Source organism: Sinohyriopsis cumingii, chromosome 14 (genome assembly GCF_028554795.1).
Source record: "Sinohyriopsis cumingii isolate HCF-2022 chromosome 14, ASM2855479v2, whole genome shotgun sequence".
In the NCBI taxonomy this organism is placed as follows: domain Eukaryota; kingdom Metazoa; phylum Mollusca; class Bivalvia; order Unionida; family Unionidae; genus Sinohyriopsis; species Sinohyriopsis cumingii.
The window spans coordinates 100829890-100848320 of record NC_142974.1 but is presented as its reverse complement, the minus strand read 5'-3'; the positions used below and the strand labels follow the sequence as shown (position 1 = coordinate 100848320).

Sequence of the window (18431 nt, the reverse complement as noted above, 5' to 3'; positions counted from 1 at the left end):
GTGGAAGAACCCGGGAAAACCCCGGAAAGAACCACCGACCCACGAGAAGCTACTGGCAAGCTTTCTCATATACCAACATTGGCTGAATCCGAGACTCGAACCGCCGCAAACAGAGGTGAGATGGCAGTGATCCGTAACGGAGAGCGCTTTAGACCACTCGGCCACTCGGGGCCCCGGAGTCAATGTTAAAAACAGCACATAGAATGTGTTATGTATTAAGGGGACAATGATGGATATAGATACAACGCCTATTTAATTGCATGTTGAACATATAATACCAGCAGTGGAGGGGGGGGGATATATCACCGGTAAGTAACTAACGGGTGATGAGGTGTTGGTCATGACACATTGCTCTTACCTTGGGGTGGTTCTGCTTTTTACGAATGCTTCAGCAATTCAAAACGTCAAAAGATACCCACGTGTTTGTTCTGACAGGGATTAAGCATACAAAGCAAGTGTTCCGAAGGATTTAATGCCACATCTCTAAAGAAGAGGGATTATATTTACCGTATGCATACAAGGGTCAGTCGAAATAAATGTTTTAATCAGTAGCGAGTGGATTGATAATCCGCCTGATCAACAAAAAATAGACGCTCCAGAACAAATCATGCCTTAGACAGTTGTTGTTCGCCATCAGTCATATCAGAAAATAGGCAGAGAACAACGTTGGTCTGTCTACCTTTAAGGGTAAATAAGGTTGGTATAAATAGACAAATAAACTATATATTGAAGAATATATCATTGAACAAAAGAAAATAATCACGAAAGATTTAAAAAAAAAGAATAAAACGTTCATCCATCCCCCGAAAATGCAATAATACTACATGTACAAATAAACAAGAAACAAATTAAAATGATTTATAAGTAGAAAGTAAACAATACCAATAGGTAAGACTAGTAAACTTTATATAGGTCATTGCACTACAACGTTTCCATTTTTCTGATATTCTCTTGGAATATATCATGCACAAAGAAAATATACTTTGCATATTGCAAGCATCAAAGTTATATTTGGGGTGCAATTGGGTGATTCGTGTACCCGTTTCATACACTGATTTAAAACAAATGCACTCTACACTAAATACATAAACACGTGAGAATGAAAATACCAATCATACCCATGCAGGGGCCTCCAGTGGCAGAGTGATCTAAAGCGCTCTCAGTTACGGATCACCGATATCTCTCCTCTGTCTGTGTTGGTTCGAGTCTGAGATTCGGCCAATGTGGACATGTGAGAAAGCCTGCTATAGCTTCTCGTGGGTCAGTGGTTCTTTCCGTTTTTGTTTTTTTTTAGCCTATCGTGTGCTGAAAAATGACGTTAAACCCTACAACAACAACAACATACCCATGCATGAGATTATACTTAAAATGACGAGTAAGTATACGGTCAAAGACCCTTTCTTACAAGCTGAAACAAGGAAAACGTCAGGAATGTTACTCGTATAACATAACTTTAGAAAGCACTAATCTCGTTTATCTTGATTCGAGTGCGTATCTGTGACATGTGGTGGGCTACTACCAACTATAAAGAAAACGCATAATGAACAGAAATATGAATAGAAACTGAGGGGTCTTTAGAAACCATAACTTGTCACAACATAGTCAGGGTTCTGGTGATGTGCCAGTTCACAAAATATATCCAACATACATTGTATAGGTCTGAATGAGTAGAAAAGTGTGTGCAATCTATTTGTGAAGTTCCCTCCTTGACATAAATATGCTTCTAACAGTACTATAAATGTATTATTATTATTATTATTATTATTATTATTACGTCATATAGTGTGAACAAGATACAACCATTATCCAGTTTAACCCCTCAAATAGGTATAGCCCACAAGTAGGATAATTGGCTAATTCCTATTCGTGTTCTCTGCATGGCATGTATTAGTATCGGTGAAATCGTCAAGCTCCGCCCATCACGTTTTGTTTATGTTACCACCTGTTGTAAAATACTATTCATTTTATCGATCAGTCGGCTTTTTGGCGCGAAATATAGCCTGTTTTGTCTGAATTGCACTGTGTCATTAACCATCTTCTAGTGAACATGCATATTCATGTTACGTACGCTCACTATGTAACATACGATGTTAAGCATTTATTTGTTTCATCAAACAAATAATATGAGCAGAGATTTCGTTACAAACCACTTAATATGTACCATACGATGTTAAGTATTTACTTGTTTCAACCAACAAGTATTCTGAGCAGATATTTCGACACAAAACTGGATTTATACTGATCATTATTTCTATAGCCTGTTTCTAAAACAGCACTATTGCTATAGAAAAGAAGTGGAGAGAACGGATAGGCAAATAAAATACACCCAGAATATAACGAATGATGGAAGAAATGAAGACGAAAATGTGTCTTGATGGGACTAACGCTTTACTGACAGGAAAGAAATTTCAGCAATTCAAAATTGGACCGTTTCTTTGCTTTAACTTCTGATTGTTGAAATCATCTTGGTGTGTCATGTTGGATGTCTGAGTGGTACCATTTTCAGTTAGGAGTAACTATACATAATATGTATTCTGGTGAAAAGTCCCGTGTCGATATGATTTCCGTTCTGGAAAAGAGACCATTCAATATTTGAAGATGGTTGTAGTGGTTGGCACCAGTTTTATTTCGGACCAACCACACGTAAAATAAAGTCTTTTTAGTGTAAACCCCATTCTAATAGGAGTGACGATAATACGATATTCAAGATGGCTGGCAAGGCCTCTATATTGGATTTACCGGTAGGACCATTTTCGTTTGCGAGATACTAGATGATGGGATAAAAATGCATTAGGTTTTATGGCAATGCTCCAAGTAGTTTAAAAAGAATGGCATTATTAAATATCTGTTAATGGAGAGATGGACACGAGGCAACGAACGACAGACAACAACCCATCCCATAAGCTCTTACAGTCTATGACCAGTAGAACTAAAACTAACACGAACGATTGATATACACGTGTAGTCCTAAGGAAATTGTTGAATATTCAGGGGTCGTTTCCCGTGTAATGATATTTATTTTAATTATTGTGCAGGCGATACTTGCAAGCTAATTTCGTTGGATGTTATTCGACTATACCCACGTACGGATATTTAATTCTTACTGGTGCATGTAAGTACTGGAGTTTTCTTTGAACCTAACTATTTGTAACTGAATATTATGCACACTGTGTGAAGCCATTGATAACTAATCTCTCTCTCTCTCTCTCTCTCTCAATAGACAGACTACCAGCCAGGTATGATTCTTTGTAAGTACACGGTGATCTATCTGCTTTATCTTTGATGTTTGGGTACAAGTTATACTCACTTCAATACAGATTTATGAATTTAAATATCGTAATAACATACAATAAAATAAACATTATAACATTATTCCTTAATTAAATTCATGTAATGAACTTCAAAAACATATCCATTCCCCTATTTCTATCTGCCTTGTAACAAATTTGTCACATAATACACATTCCCCCCTATTTTCTATATCAGTTTTGTAGCAAATTTGTCACATAATACACATTACCCCTATTTTCTGTATCAGTTTTGTAACAAATTTGTCACATAATACAGATTCCCCCCTATTTTCTATATCAGTTTTGTAGCAAATTTGTCACATAATACAGACTCCCCCTATTTTCTATGTCAGTTTTGTAACAAATTTGTCACATAATACACATACCCCTTATTTCTATATCAATTTTGTAACAAATTTGTTACATAATACACATTCCCCCATTTTCTATGTCAGTTTTGTAACATATTTGTCACATAATACACATTCCCCCCATTTTCTATGTCAGTTTTGTAACAAATTTGTCACATAATACACATTTCCCCCATTTTCTATGTCAGTTTTGTAACACATTTGTCACATAATACACATTCCCCCCATTTTCTATGTCAGTTTTGTAACACATTTGTCACATAATACACATTCCCCCCATTTTCTATGTCAGTTTTGTAACAAAATTGGCACATAATACACATACCCCTTATTTTCTGTATCAATTTCGTAACAAATTTGTCACATAATACACATTCCCCCCTTTTTTCTATGTCAGTCTTGTAACAAATTTGTCACATAATACACATTCCACCCATTTTCTATATCAGTTTTGTCGCATAATACACATTACCCCTATTTTCTGTATCAGTTTTGTAGCAAATTTGTCACATAATACACATTCCCCCTATTTTCTGTATCAGTTTTGTAACAAATTTGTCATATAATACACATTTCCCCCATTTTCTATATCAGTTTTGTAACAAATATGTCACATAATAACACCCTCGTTTTCAAGATCAGTCTTGTAACAAATATTTCTCATACTAAACATTCCCTAGATTTCTAGATCAGTCCTGTGACATAAGAATCAATCCCTACCCATTTTGCGTAATATATTTCTTACTTATAACTTAATAAAATTTGACCTAAAGATCTTCATGGAGCCATTTAAAATTTAACAATAGCTAATCACTCAAAACAGAAACAGCAATAATGGTGTAGAATATATATATATATATATATATATATATATATATATATATATATATATATATATATATATATATATATATAGTACATTTCAGTAAATATGTTGACATGAAATACAAATGCCATATAAATTATACTTGAAAACTACACGTGTAAAATGAACTTTATGGATCATTTTACACATAATTTAAGATTGCATTCCAAATCATTTTTATTAATTGTTCTGAAATTCAGCGTGTAAAATCCTTCTTTTAAAATTCTCAAAGTTGTTTTTGACTTCCTTCAGTTTGATATTTATTTGTTTATTTTTGTATTTACTTATTTGAAAAAACCTCTGACATGAAAGAGGGGTTGTGTTGATACTGAATGAAATTAATATTGCAGTTTATACTGGTATATACAGATAATTAAAAGTATTAATTATTTTTTATCAAGTTGTAATAAAGTTTAAATGAATTACATTATGTATAATACATTTGTCAAAAAAGTTGCAAACGTGAATATTATACACATTGTTTGAAACCATTAGTAAGTCTTTGATTCTCTCTATCTCTCTCTCTTTCTCTCTCTTTGTCTCCCTTTCTGTCTCTCTCTCTCAATGTACAAACTACCAGCCCAAGTGTGGTTTTTTGCAAGGACGTGGTGATCTACCTGCTTTATCTTTGATGTTTAGGTACAAGTTATATTCACTTCAATACAGACTTATGAATTTAAATATCGTAATAACATACAAAACAGAACGCAATAAAATAAACATTATAACATTATTGATTAATTACACTCATGTAATGTACTACACGAACAAATCCATCCCCGTATTTTCTATATCAGTCTTGTGACAAATTTGTCACATAATACACATTCCCCAGTTTTGTAATAAACATTTCACATAATAAACATTCCCTAGTTGTTCTAGATTAGTCCTGTAACAAATATGTCACATACGAATCAATCCCTACCGATTTTGCATCATATATTTTCTAATTATAATTTAATAAAAATTTACCCTGAATATCTACATGGTGCTATTTAAAATGTAAAAATAGCTAATCACTCAAAACAGAAACAGCAATAAAGGTGTAGAATTTATATATAATTACAACGAGTACATTTCAGTAAATCTATTGATATGAAATACAAATGCCATGTAAATTATACTTGTAAACTATACGTGTAAAATGAACTTTATGGATCATTCTACACAGAATTTAACACATGCATTCCAAATCATTTTTATTAATTGAACTGAAAATCAACATTTAAAATCCTTCTTTTAAAGTTGTCAAACTTGTTTTTGACTTCTTTCAGTTTGATATTTATTTATTTGTTTATTTCAAATGACCTATCACATGAAAGAGGAGTTGTGTTGATACTTTCCGAAAGAAATTAATTTGCATTTTATGCTGGCATATACAAATAATTAAAATTATAAATTATTTTTATCAAATTGTAATAAACTTTAAATGAATAAAATTATTTTTTTTATAAATTTGTTCAAATAAGTTGCAAACGACACATAATTGTCCTTCCGGATTCTAAATCATTTTTCAAAATTTTAACCAGGAATCAAATTCATGACAATGTGGGAAGGAGGGAGGGAATGGTCTAAAGCGGTCGCATTTACCGATCACTGCCGTCTCAATTTTGTCGACGTGGTTTCGAGTCTCGGGCTTGGCCAATATGGGATTGCGAGAAAGTTGCCAGTAGCTTCCCGTGGGTCGGTGGTTCTTACCGGGGATTCCCCGGGTTCTTCCTACACCAGTTATACTGAACGCCATGCTTGGCATCTCTTGCGCCGAGAAATGTCGCTAAACCCCAAAACATTTACAATTTACCATTACAATCTTCATGTAACAATTGAAACTATCATATTAAGCTGCATTTGAATGGTCACGGTTCCTTTCAGACAAAAACATCATAACAAAGAACTCTGCAATGTTTAACTTTTACGTTTACCACGCACAATAAAACATTATCCTATGCACACAAAAAAGCCAAGAACCTCAGATATCATTTATATTTCATTCGTCAATAAAAGTTTACATTTCGATTTATTTCGTGTTGGTTATCAAGTCAGAATACATTCAGCGCGTTGATATATGACAGCGTCAGTGATTATAATCACCATGTCAAATGAATAAAAATATGTTTTCAATAAATAAGACTTCTAGTGGTTGGGCTGGGGGAGGGGAGGGGAGGCCTTCAGTACACAGGGGCTCGTATCGTTTCTTACAATGTATCTGTCATACATGTACTATGTACATATACATGGGAGGTCACTTCGTCCCTTTCTGCTCTACCAGTGCGCCACTACGGATTGTCATCAAATGCTATATAGACTGTCCAGGATGTAGAGTAGTATAAATTCAGACTTAAATATACCAATTAACGCACGCAGAATAAGCGATGAAATCGATGTCGTTTATAATTTATTAAAAGTTTGAATACATGATTTAAAAACATAAATTCGAAACACAATGATCTAGTTAAGTATGTTGCATTGTCATTCAAAGCGTAGAAGTACATGTAGTTACAAAAAGAACGGGCATCAGACCAAAGCATGTTCCTATTTAAATCTCCATATTCTCCAATGACAAAGGTAAAATATGCAGTGCCTGCAAAAACCACGTGACCCTTTTTCCAGGTCAGGGTAATTTCAAGGTGTTAGCTAAGTCACGTTTTTCGTCGAGTTAAGGCGAGAAACAAAATTAGCAATTACATTGCAAGAGTTGAAAATTGTTACGTTTACCACTAATACGTTTTCCAGCTACTTGAAGCTGATCTACTGAAAAACCGGGCAAAACAATAGGTCGATGTAGACGTATGCTATCGCTAATGGTCTAAAGGTAAATAGAGTAGGGAGGCAGGTGCCTTGCATTTAAACGCACCCATTTCATGATACGTTAAGCTATTTGTTTTAAATTGGTAATTTGTGACTTTTTTATTTTCCTATTTAAATAACTTCAGCTTGATTAGACGGAGCAATGGTATAATTTGTATGATCGTAAATATCACATTTGATCTGATATTGTAAGGCGGTTTTAGAGGGAAGTCGTCCTGTTAAAGTTTTAATAATAATAGCAAATAATAATAATAATAGCAAACAATGGTAGTCTTATACTTTGATTTCGGTCTTATATATGCCGGTTTTGGTGAAGATCCACGAATCAGTGTTGTCCATCTGTATCACATCCTGCTGGTTTTGTGATGTAGACTACGTTATATGCACACTTCCGCAACCATTAAATAGAGACACATGAAGGCACGAGCCATAGGACCACGGTAGTTAGCGTACTAGTCTCGTGACTGAAAGGGTGAGGTTCCGGATCACTTTTAAGTGGGGTGTTCTTAGAGAAGGCAGATTCCTCCAGTTGCATCAGCACTAAATGACTAGTCATGTAATGGCACCTCTAGACGAAGACACTCATAAATTATCATACACAACAATGGTAGTGATAATGCATACTCTGACATACTGTATCATCCTTGAATCGGATAGAAGTACTGATACATACACAAAATATATTAACACGACTAAAATGGTAGGAATGCTCACACATACACAAACCTACTATCACCCTGTAAGGACAGTATTGGTTTTAGGAATTAGTAGTTAGTAAATAATCATTGCTGTAAACTATTGCATAATAAAGGTAGATACACTTTTAATTTCCATCTAGGTTTACGTCCCTTGTTAAACGTGTCTGCCGTCTTTTGGGTCAACCATAATCTTTGATATTATTTAAAGAAATTGAATTTGTTATATACTGGTATTATGAGATAAATCTATAAATAAGTTATTTATTCTGCATATATCATTGGTTATTTGCAATACTATTTTTTCATACGCTTTAAACTTAACATTTTCCCTACATAGAGTGATTTTGGAACAATCTCCGAATAGCTTTGTCTTTAAAAAGGTGTCGAGTGAAGTTGTTCTTTATCTATTAATTCATTTGAAGCTACTTTTGTTTGAAAATTTACCGAGCGCAAAGTATACATTATCTCTTTTCCTGTACGTAGTATTATTCACCCCAGAAAAATTATATATCTTACATTTAGCATATCTTGGCAAGATTTTAAGGACGGAAAATACATTCATGTTTATCATCACGATGACCATTTCGATACCATTACCAGTATCACCGGATTCCTGGGATACGGTTATTACTGTGAGAAATGTGACCATGGTTATAATAATCGAGAGCAACACAAGCATTGTGGATGGAAATGCTCAGGATGTTTGGCCTCTTCACCCTGTCTGAGCGAAGAACCAGTGCCTTGTTCAACTTGTCTGCGCACGTTTGTCAGCCCTACCTGTTACCAACAACATCTGAAAACGCAAGGTTCACAGAAGAAATGTGCTTGTCAACTCCTGAGATTGTGCCCTACGTGTGAACAAGTCATATGTACCAATGCTGCCAAGGCACACGTATGTCGAGGAAAGAAAAAATGTCACATTTGTCACCACATCGTGGACTTGGAACACCAATGTTACGTGCAAAAATACCAACCCCCACCAGAGAAAGAGGACGGTCACAAGAAGAAAGGCAATTTCATCTTTTTCGATTTCGATAGTTCACTGGGACTACCAAGACCGAGCGAACAAGATGAATACTTTGAAAGAGACATCGTTCCAGTTTGGGGATTGTAAAAAAGTTGTATCTTCCTCTAGTGTGACTAATACTGGATGGATAAGACCCAGGCATTGCGACGGAAAATGTCCGGAAGGAAACTGCGATTGTCTATGTGGTTACCATTGTAATTGCGTAACGGAGTTTGCAGACGAGCGCGATTGTGAGCCTTGCGATGGGTACGATGCTGTACCTTGTGACCTGAGCGATGCCGTAAAGCATCATGGGAACTTTAGTGTCCCTACCCCTATCATGGAAAGGGATGCTGTGCGTGTCAAACCTGTGGGATGCGAAAGTGATGCCGCTCGTCCTCTTGGACATTTTACTGGGTTTCGTTTTAAAGGGGAATGTTCACCTTCACGTCTACCCCCCTACGGATGTCATCCAGCCCTGAGCAAACTCCTACCCATGTCACTCAACCCTCATCGAAACGAACCTGTGAAAGACGAATATTCGTTTCCTGTGCGTTTGTCGGAATACTGCGACTTTGAAAATCGTCTTCAATCGTTCAAAGGAAAATGGCCTAAGTATCTGGGAGGACCGACCCCCGAAGAATTAGCCAGAGCCGGATTTTTCTACTTGGGCGAAGGAGATAAAGTCAAGTGCTTCAGTTGCGGTGTGTCACTTCACCACTGGGAACCGCAAGATTCGGCCTACGTAGAACATGCTCGATGGTCACCGAATTGTCATTACTTACCCTTAGTGGGACCGAGACATTGAAGTAACTTACCATGTCGTTGACGAAGAAGAAACCAGATTGGCTAGGAGTCAAATGTTGGACATCACCGAGACCAGTATTTAAACTTCATTTCAAAAACGATATTGAATCATTACCTAAAGAACTACAAGAGAAGATTTACAAGGAAGTTTGGCAGGGGTTTGCCAGAGTGAAATCTCAATGGGTCACTGTAGAACTTTTGTGTCGAGAAATTCATAAGAGGAAAGTGAAAAAAGTCAACCAGTGTGTTAGATTTCTTTGGGTCAAGGGTGCATTCCTCCTATTGTATCGCTTTAGACCGTTTACATCAAAAGAGTTCAGTGACATTCTTGGACGTTACCCTGAATGGCAGTGGTCAGAAATTACTCACTATGTGGATTACTTTTGTGAATTGTACGGACTGACCTATTCATGAATACTTTACAAGAGAACATTCGTGCTTTGCCTGTGGAGTTGAGAGAAAGGATTTACCGAGAGCTGGTCAAAATACAAGTGAAACGTAAAGAACAATTGCATCCGTTACGTCACCGGTGTTTGAACCACTGGTACCTGAATGCTATACAAGGACTGATTGAGTTGAAACTGTTCCATTGGACAGACATTGATCAACGACCTCCTGGTTATAAAAAGGAATGGTTTGGTATTGACGATTCTATCTACTACATTGTAAACGTACTGCATCGAATTCCAGAGGAAGAGTTAACGAATTACCAACATCTTTCACGCAATGTCAACTTGGTGAAAGAGGAAACTTCTGAACGAATTGTAATGTGTAGATTAGTGGTGAAACGATTTAGATTCGACAATGAATTAAAACCATGTTTGTGCAAACAGTACATTTCTTGTGTCAGACCAAAGAGGATTTAGTATGACCTATTCATGGATACTTTGCTAGAGAACATTCGTGCCTTGCCTGTGGAATTGAGCGAATGCATTTACCGAGAGCTGGTCAAAATACAAGTCAAACGTAAAGAACAATTGCATCCGATACGTCACCAGATCTTTAACCACTGGTACCTGAATGGTATAAGAGAACTGATTCGTCAGAAATTCTTTCAATGGTCAGACATTGTTCAAAACTTTGAGGTCGCTAATGATCGACATGTTCATAATTATGGTTACTTCGAGATTCACCTAGTGCAACGCATTGAGGAAGACAAGGTAAAGGATTACCAACATTTGTTACGTGGAATCTACTTAGCGGAAGAGGAAACTTCTAAACGAACTCTGACGTTTCGGTTACAGTATGCAAGATTTAGATTCCCTACTGGAGAACGAAGATCTCTGGCTAGAAAGTACGTCTATTGCATCCAAAAAAAAGAGAATATAAAAACAGGCTGCCATGCCACGGTTTATGTCACATGTCATCCAACAGATTCCGTGGAAGGAACTCAATGACCATATTCAAACCGTGGATCATTACCATCGATTATTACAAGAACTGTATCCATTCAATTTGGGACGACAAGTGGTGTGTGTCTTAGTGACTTGTTTTTTGGGATTTCGTTTACCAGCCGATTCTTTGTGGACTCTTTACGATCAGTACTTACCACCTCAATGGCCTTAAATGGTCACGAAAAACTCCTTTTGCTCAAAGCCTTGCGTTTTCATCTGAATACTTCTCGACCTCAACAGGAAAAAAAGATTCGTCAACTTTTAGCTACCCAAGACGTGTATGACGATGTGTGTGTAGCTTGTGACTTACATCCCCATTGGACAGATGTCCGTGCCTGGAAAGAATGGGGTTTTGAGGCTTGGACCCAAGAAGTGGCCCAGTATGCACGAGAGTTGTTCAAGGAAAAAAGTTACTTTTCAACCCGTGTTAGTGACGGTGCCAGAAGAACCCGTCACCCAGGACAGGACTGTCGTGGACAGACCTGAAAGACCCTTTCCGGAGGACACTTGTGTGACCTTACCCAAACTATAGAACTGGTTAGAACATTACCCAAAACATGTTGTACAGACACTTGTGTTTATTCCACGTTCATCGTTATCATGTGCCTTTTATCCTTGTACTTAAGCCTTTGGCTTTTATGTATTTTTGTCTTTCGTATTCATGTTTGAAAAAAAACATTCAATAAACGTGTTCTGAAAAAGTATATAAACTCTTGTCTTGTTTGTTTTTCGTGTCACAAGTGAAATTTCTCACACCATGGCTACCTCTACTGTCTCTGCTCCCTCTTCCTCTACTGTCAAAGTCATCGACGAACACTTAGATCGTGCCAGTTGGGAGGCTTTGTATCTTCGCCATCCCTTTAACATGCTCATTGCTGGACCTAGCGGTTCTGGCAAAACCGAATTCGTCAAACGTTTGATCGAACATAAACATCATTTGATCGATCGGCCCCCTCAACGGATCGTGTGGTGTTACAAAGAGTGGCAATCGGCGTACAGCCTCTTGCGAGAAAGTCAAGGCGATTCCATCGTGTTTGTGGAAGGCATTCCTAAAGAAGACGACGGCATCGTCTCTGACTCCCGTCAAACCCATTTGGTCATTTTCGACGACATGTTAGGAGAAGACGAAGAAGAAATTAAATTGTGGTTTACGCGCAAAGGGCATCACCGTAATGCCAGTGTCGTTTACATCAACCAAAATTTGTTTCAACAAAGTAAAGCCCATCGCACCATCAGTCTCAATGCGCATTACGTGGTCTTGTTTAAAAGCCCTCGAGATAAATCGCAAGTGCAAGTCTTAGCCAAACAGTTAGGAACGCCTTGGCTGACTCAGGCGTACGACGATGCCACTCAAATGCCACACGCCTATTTACTCGTCGATTTGAAACCTACGACTCCCGAGGATTTGCGATTTCGTACCCACTTGTTTCACCACTGGTGCCAAGACGGAGGGCCTGTCCTGTACACGTCTCCGTCCTCGACTTCATTTCACTCCCCATGAAAAAATCTATAAAAACCTCAGACCCTTTTTCGTCTGTCTCACACAGTGTGAACATGACGTCCCTTCAGTCGCATCTTCCCGTCAAATTGATTCGTGCCTTGTATGGCATCAGTCGAGAAAAAGATCCACAAACACGAGCTCGTGTCTTAGAAGCTAGTCTCAAAGAAGTGTTACGATGGTTCACGGTGACGGCACGTCAATTACTCCAAGGAATCATTCAGATTCCTCATCAAACCCAACGCTTTTTCGATCGAAACAAAGTCGCTTTGGTCCAACTGGCTGATCCCCGCATCGACACTCAAACCAAAAAACAAATCATTTTGAAACCTGGAGGGAGCGGTACTCTAGGAGGGGTCATCATTCGCTCACTCTTAAGATGGGATCCTAATGCCCCCAAAGCTATCCCCAAGACAAAAGTCCAACGAAGCCCCAAGAAGAAAAAGAAAAAGACCAGGTCCCCAAGAAGAATAACTTCTCCAGTGGCGGGACCCTCCTCTTACCAGACACCACCCCGGAAAAAGAAAAGAAGCCCCCAAGAAAAAGAAACAGAGAAAAAGTCCCCAGAAAAAGAAAAGTCCACAGAAGAAAACTAGTCGCAAGAGAGGCACCTCGACCAGGACGCAACCTTACACTCGCAAACCACGACCAGCCACAGCGGTGACTGCGTCTCCGGCAGCCTCACGTTTGTCCACTTCTCCGTTGATGTCACCAGGAACTGAAGAGTACTTGGAGACGTTGATCACACCAAGAACTTCTCCGTTGATGACCCCCAAAAGAACTTCCCCAGTGGCAGGACCCTCCCATTTAGCGGCAGTGGCTGCTGCTCACAAAGGACCTTCTCCCAAAATCAAAGTCCATGAAAGATCGGGTATGTTACAAAGTTTACTGGATTTGTCCAAGCAAGAACTGGCTCGATTTAGTCCGTTGCGTACCCCTGCACGACGTGTCATGCCTGTCCTCAAACTGATACGACGTAAAGACAATCAGTGGCGACGCGTTCCAGTATAAAAAGACCTGTGACCAAGTCGGGGTATCAGTGAACTTGTAAAAGATGTCACCTCCAAGAAGCCACAAAAGAAAGAGACAAAGGCAAACGCGTCATCTGACAAAGCGCTTAGCCAAGCATCGACGTTACCCTAAGAAAAGACACAGTCGTTCCAAGAAAAAGAGGCGTCAACAAAGGGGAGGATTCCTTGGCGATTTTGGGAAAAACATTGTCACCTTTATGACAAAGCCATAGTCCCCAAAAAAAGATAAAAAGGTGTGTGTTAAGTCATCGACGTTAGTGTCTGTTCGGTGAATGTCCCGGAACCCACAAGCAAAGATGTCACCCTCCAGAAAACCCCAAGGAAAGAAAAGGAAAGGACTACCACCACGTTTAGCCAAACATGGGGACATGTTATCTGTCCTGTCCAAAGCTTCTCCACCCCTACGAAAAAAACTCATTCAAACGGCCTCCAAAGAGGTCATCGATACCGTGTGCGAATGTTGTTTGAACGTTTTGAAAGGCACGATCCCTTTGTCCAAACACCAGAAACAATGCTTAGGCAAACATCGTCACGTTCTTCGGAAAATGGTTCAAAAGAAAATTCCCCTTCGTCAAAAAAAGAAGATGTTGGTCCAACGTGGAGGCATTTTACCTCTCTTGTTAGGCCCCATACTGAAAGGAGTCTTGGGAACCATGTTGGGAGGACTGGTGGGAGCAAGATAAAAAGGCCCTCGGAAGACCCAAGATCTCAGAATTCACCCCTGACAACCCCATGGAAGGACGAAAACTAGCTTTAGTGCCTTACAAACGATGGATGGAATACCATCGGTGGCAAGAACGACGCACCCCGCATTTACCTCCCAATCCCAATTTGAGCGAGATGTCCCAGTTACAACACAAATTGCAATCCTTGATGGATCGCCAAGATTTGTCCGAAACAGAAAAATCGCAAAAGTACGGTCAACTCTTGCAACGACTGCAACTCTTTCACCAGAAAGCTTTACACGAAACAGCTTTACCCACTCTAAAAGATTTTAAGACCTTGATGAAAAGTCCAGCACCATCATCATCATTACCACCACCACCACCACCACCACCACCACCACTACCATCCCCAAGGGTCACCAGAGATGCTACCCCACAAAGACCTGAGGAAGAAGAGACGCGCGAAGTGTTTCAAACACCGTCAGCAGCTCCCATTTCGAGTAAGATTGCAGCATCCTTGTTGACCCCGTCCCCCACACCCCAACGAGAAGAAATGAAAGCTTGGGTTAAAAAGATGATGTCCACTCCTCCTTCGACAGAAGTGAAAAAGAAAGAAGGGAAACCAGAAGCGAGAAAAGAAAAGAAAACCAAAGCCATTCCATTGCCACCTCCACCACCACTACCTTCGACTTCTACTCCCGTAGCCCATCGGACACGTAAATCCGTTTCCAAACCACCCTTTCGACCCACCCAAAGTAGCATCACCGAAGAGTGGGTGACTTATTAACACACCAATACAAAATAAAAAAATGGAAAAAGTCTTAGCCAGCATTTACTACGATCCCTCGCATCCTGCAGGTTACGCAGGAGTTCAAAAATTGTATCGTGCTGCCAAAACGCGACTGAAAAGTCTCCGTTTACCTCAAGTGCAACGATGGTTACAAGAACAAGCTACCTACACTTTACACAAACCCATTCGACGCAAGTTTGCCAGAAGTCGCACCCGAGTGGAAGGCATCGATCATCAATGGCAAGCCGATTTAGCCGATGTCTCTCATTTGGCCAGCTACAGTCGTGGCTACAAATATTTGTTTTGTGTCATCGACGTCTTTTCCAAATTTGCCTGGGTCGTACCCTTGACTTCCAAATCGAGCAGCGAGTTAGTGCGAGCCCTGCAACGGGTGTTGGAACAAAGCGGTCGTCACCCTCTTCGATGGCATACGGACAAAGGCACCGAATTTCTGAACCAAGCTTTCCAAAAAGAATTAAAGAAACGTGACATTCATTTTTTTACCACCGAGAATCCCGAAACGAAATCCAGCATCGTGGAACGTTTTCAACGCACTTTGAAAGAACGCATGTGGAAATATTTTACGCATCACCACACTCTGAAGTACATCGACATCTTACCGCACCTGGTACAAGCGTACGACCAATCTTACCATCGAAGCATCGGACGTGCCCCGCAAGACGTGCCTCCCGACAACGAAGTGCTGGTGTTTGAGCGCCTGTTCGGTACGTCCCCGACGAGGGCTGTCCCCAAGAAAAGTGGAATGTTGGCCGTAGGAGATTGGGTGCGCATTGGCAAAACCAAACGCACTTTCGACAAAGGTTACTTACCAAACTGGACGACCGAATTGTTTCGCGTCACTGGACGAGTGCATGGCCGTCATCCTGCCGTCTATAAATTGGAAGACATGAACGGAGAAGTGCTCAAAGGAACGTTTTATTTGCCCGAGTTACAACGTGTCACCAAAAAAGAAGACGACGTGTACGACATCGAAAGCATTCTCGAACGCAGAACCCGTAAAGTAGGCAAACGACGTGTCAAAGAAGTCAAAGTACGTTGGAAAGGATATCCACCCAGTTTCGATTCTTGGATCGACGCTTCGCAAGTCATCGACTATAAAAAGAAGTGACCATCATGCCCTTTCACACATCAGACGCAGCTACGTCGACCACTCCTTCTTCCCCTAGTTCTTCTGTGCAAGATTTACAAAAACAACCCTTGTGGGTCTGGTGTGGAGAACGTGTGCCTAAAACGCAAATCGTCTTTTTCTGCCAAATCTTCGTGGTGTATTGTGTCATCGGGGCAGCCATTGCCAATTTAAGTTTGCAACAAGGAGACAAACAATTGTGGACCATTTTATTGAGCAGTTGCATCGGTTACCTGCTTCCCAATCCCTCCCTGAAATTCTCCTCGAACGGGAACCTTGTGTCCTGTGCCAGTGCCAGTCACCACTCCAACAACAACCAGAACCCCATTTTGGGCGGAGACACGCCTCTGACATCCACTAACCCCTCGGACAGCCACAGAACTCTGGAATTATGAGTCACCAAAACCAATTTTACTTAACTTTACCCAGTGACAGTTCCATGGAGGTGTTTCCCAACAACACGTTGTGCTGTTACACGGCCAAATTACCTCAAGCCATCCCCTTAGATCACGAAGCCCATTGGGAAGTGGCTTTAGTAGAAATGATTCACCCGACCCAAGTCCTCAATGTCGTTGCTGATCAAAATAAATTTGATGTGGAAGTTTATGACGAGCAAGTGCAAAAGTGGATGGATGACAATAGCAAATATGACAAGAAAACCCCTCCCACAAAAACTCAAAAGTACACCACCTAACACTTGTCCATTCTCCCAGGCTATTATTTCAGTGGTCAACATTTGGTCAACACCATATCCACCAAGTTTAATGGCGTGTTTGGGGAAGCTTTAAAGAATGCCAAGAAAAGTGTCACCCTGGAATACCACAAAACAGCTCGTCGCTTCCTGATGAAATTTCCTGAGGGGGATAAAATCATGGGTTTCTATTTTTATGATGAATTGTTTGACATATTGGGAGGTGACATGAAACTGAGGAAGAATGTAGAACAACAAAAAAAACCCCCCCGAATTATCAGTCATTTACAGCAACGAGTCTTTTGCCCAGTATTTTCGTACCCCGGTGGAACTGAACCAAGGACTAAATTTGATGTTCGTGTATTCCGATGTGGTGGAATACAACGTGGTGGGACACACCTCCGTGCCGTTACTGCGTGTCATTCCTTTCAAAGTGGATTCTGCCGCAAACGCTGACGAGGAAGGTGGAAACACTTACCACGTCCACCGCGAATTTGTCCATCCTCACTATTTGCCGGTCAGCAAGTCGTATTTGGACACGGTCAACATTACTATAAAAGGAGATTTGGGACAAAATATTCCATTCACCAAAGGAAAAGTCACGATGAAACTCCATTTTCGAAAACGGTTCTCTCACGACTCGTAAGTAAGTCATGTATCCAGTGTACCGAGGGGTTGCTCGACAGCGAGGACACGGTTTAGGAGACATGTTAAAATCGGCCTTTCGTTCGGTGGCCCCGGTGTTGAAACCGATGGTGACACGCGGATTGCACGCCTTGAAAGATGCGGCACTGACGCAAGGCAAAGAATTTCTCCAAAATGCCATCATCGACAAACAAAACCCTAAAGAAGCCTTCATGAGGGCAGGCAAAAATGTCTTGCTGCAAACGGGTAAAGACATTTTAGGTCGACGAGACACACCTATAAATGCCCTGCACGCTACCGAGTCAGGCATTCAGCAAGGACAAGGCAGACAGAGACGACGAAGAAAACACCCTTTCACCAGACTTCAAGCGAGAAAGGCCAAGAAAAGAAAAACCGTTCGAGACTTAGACGTTTTCGATTATTGAGAAAGAACAGAACAAAATGATGCACCGAGAGTCTTGCGCTTGTTCCAAGACGGAACTGGATCTGTTTGCCATGCCCCCCACCATGATGACCATGCAAGAATCCCAGTGGGTGGAATTTCATCCCGTCTCCTCATTGACAGCCTCAGCTCCCATCGAGTTTGAAATCAAAGGACAGCCCGAAGATTACATCGATCTGAATAGCAGTTACTTGTACTTGAAAGTCAAAGTTATCGAAGATGACAATTCGTCCCTAGAAAGTACTGATGTAATAGCTCCCGTCAACAAGTTCATGCATTCCTT

General features: G+C 40.1%; 1 protein-coding gene across 1 annotated transcript in view; it reads left to right on the top strand.

Moving 5' to 3' along the window:
- The first annotated feature begins 2087 nt into the window (after positions 1-2087).
- LOC149784490 (uncharacterized) overlaps positions 2088-18431 on the top strand; it is a 200423-nt gene continuing 184079 nt past the window's right edge. The window contains exon 1 of the mRNA XM_089932578.1: positions 2088-3112. The gene's annotated coding sequence lies outside the window, so the exon portion shown is untranslated. The remainder of the gene's footprint in view (positions 3113-18431) is intronic.